Raw genomic sequence first — 3,066 nt, 5'->3', positions numbered from 1 at the left:
AAAAAAAAAAAAGAACAAGCTGTGTAGGATGAGAGGTATTACATGGTGATTGGAGAAAATCAATCAGCTCCTGAAACGCAGAAAATACTTTGTTTTGCCTAATAAATCAACTAGTTTCTAAGGCAAAATTAATCAAATAATTTTTGTTCTTATTTCTTTAGCACATTTAAGAGTTTTACTTGAGTAACAAAACCCATCTAAAATGGCATTTTAAAAGTGTTTAATTTATTTTTATTTTCATTCAAATTTAGTAGCTGTAATTTGTAAATGAATGAAACTTTTCCAATATTTCCCAGAATATTAATAAAAAAAGTAAAAAAAAAAAGAAAAAAGACTGAATAAATATTTAGACAATGTAACTGCCTAAATAGATGTGAATAGGCAAGTTACATATTCCTGGTTAGCAAATAGAAATAAATTAGCCTGAACCTTCAGTACGACAATCATTAAGACATATGAGGGTAGGATTTATCTTATCTAATTTAGACATTTAAAAGTTGAGGTTTCCCATAAAGTAAACAGAGAGCAACAGGTCCTTCCAGAAGACATTTAATCTGTTCTATATCAGAAATCCTCTTTCTCTATGCTGAATCTACATGTCGGGTTTGGATTTACACAAGTTATTCTTTTAAATGTCTAAGGCAACTGAGAAGATTTCCACCTACATTTGGTTATTGATATTGAAGGTTTTGAGGCTTGCAGATTTAGGTAGAATTAAAAGTCACAGGCAAGCCTAGTTCCCGGCTGAAAACTGAGAGCTGCAGTGAAGTTGCTTTGTATTTGCCCTTCCAGTTATTGAAAAGTAATCTTCAGAGCTCTTCCATCCTCTTGTGGTGGGATAATAAAAGGGAATCATGACTTCTTTTCCTCTCCCTCTTAACATCTATAGTTTAGCTCATCCTCAAATGCTGTTTGCGGACAGGTTTTTTGGGGGTTTTGGTCTTTTTAAAAATGCTATTATCTGCAGTAGCAAGGACAAATCTCATGACACAGCAGCTGAAAGGAGCTTTTCTTACCACTCCTCAGTGTAACTGATTAACCAAAGCCACAGAAAAGAAAGATTTTCCTCTATTGTAAACCGGTCGTTTATGACACCTGGGCCAAAATTTGACTGTCCTTTGAACCAAACTAGCTTTAAAATACATTGTGTAGAGGGCAAAAAGCAGACACTAGCAAGAGTTAATTCCCGAAATCTATAGCTCCTACAATATGTCATGCTAACACATATAACACATTTGCACACTTGAGTGGATACTTTCTGGTGGTTGACAGAATCTAACACCCTTTTTTCTTTGTCTGATTCATTGCTATTAGGCTGGTTAGTTCATGTGTCTGTGTGCACACCCATAAATCCTCAAATTTTTTTCTCTCCTTCTAGGAAAATTCTTACTCACTTGATATAACTTTCAGTATATGTCTTATCATAACAGCGTTTGTAAAAAGATTGTCTAATGAAATAAAGACAACTAGTTTTTACTGTTACTTAGTCGCAGTTAAAAGGGTGGAAATTTAAAAAAAGGAAAGTATTTTTAGCAGAAAGACTGAGGGCCTTTTTCAGAGGATAGATTTCTATGATCCTTGTTTGCATTACTACTTGTTTGTTGTTGAGTAGCTTCATTGAAACTATTAAAAATATTCAAGTTAAGTATGGTACAAGATCAGGACTCTAGCCAACTCCTTCTAATATATTTGTTCAATCCAGTGAGTGACTCTCTGTTTGAGTAAAAACCAAGAAAGATTCTCACAATTTAGTGCCAGAACTGTCGATAAAGTCTAGGAAGATTCTCTTGACTGAAAATGAAATGTATATTAGCAGTGTAGCGTAGTGACTAGAAGTAAAATAAGCAAAATTTTACAAAAACAATGCAGAACTTTAGACAGAAAAACATTCCTTTTGATGTTTTTTAAACTAGTCTGTAAAACTTACTTGAGAATAAAATCCTCAGTATGAATTGTGTTGTTCATCAAATAACCCAATGGAAAAGCTAGTGTTTCTACTGATCTGTATGAAATCATTCTACAGGGGAAAGTTTACTTATAATTTAGTTTATTTTTAATTTTACATATGCTTTTGCTATCATTTAGGTAGCAATGAAAGTAATAATCATGTTTACTCCCTTGTATTGCAAATATTGTCCTTCGTAATTAAAGACTTGTTTCTAAACTTTGGATGGAAATTGACTTTGTAAATGAATGTACCCTCTTCCTAAGAATGCTTATAAATGCTTGTGATTCAGGTTAAGATTCTTTTTTTTTTTTTTCATCTTTTTTTTAAACAATAAAAAACAGTCCTTGGTTTGGGAAGGGAAATGTTAACATCATTTGCCATTAGTCAGAAGTGTAACTTCATTAAAGCAGAAGGCTGTATAATCCCTACAGGAGCTCTCTGCAGGAAATACTTTATTCTTACTTAGCATATCTGTGAATTCTATCAGCATTAGTGTCTTTCACAATGTTTGTTTCTTCTGAATATTTATGAAGGACTGTCCAGTGACCTGCTTAGCATCTCCAGGTTTGTTCTGCCTTAACAGTCTCTCAAGTAGAGTGCAATCAGAAGACTCATTCTCCCTCAACAGCAGTGATCAATATGGCAGAGGCCAAGGAAATGTCTGCAGAAAAGAGGTTTCTATCGATAAAATGGAAGAAACAAAATAAAATATAGGATTGGGCTATAACTCACAAAAAAAGACCAAACACCTAAGAGATGACAGTCTCTCCTTTGTTAATCTTTGAGTAATCAGATCGCTACATTATAACAGGGGACAACAAAAATTCTCCACAGACAAAAGAGGCAGTACATTTTATGATGATTTTAGAGAGCTTCTGAGATCAGAGAAACAATGTTTCATCATGGCTTATTGATACAATTTAATTAATAATTTAAAAGTTTGGTTTAATTTAACTAGGATCAAATGGTTTGATATTTCATAGCTGTTTTTTGGCATATGTAGAATCATAGAATCATAGAATCATTAAGGTTGGAAGAGACCTCTAAGATCATCGAGTCCAACCGTCAACCCAACACCACCATGTCCACTAAACCATGTCCCTAAGCACCACATCTAC

The sequence above is a fragment of the Aptenodytes forsteri genome, unplaced genomic scaffold (genome assembly GCF_000699145.1).
Source record: "Aptenodytes forsteri isolate BGI_AS27 unplaced genomic scaffold, ASM69914v1 Scaffold51, whole genome shotgun sequence".
Classification (NCBI taxonomy): Eukaryota; Metazoa; Chordata; class Aves; order Sphenisciformes; family Spheniscidae; genus Aptenodytes; species Aptenodytes forsteri.
The sequence above is the reverse complement of the archived record's forward strand: the minus strand, read 5'-3'. Positions refer to the sequence as shown.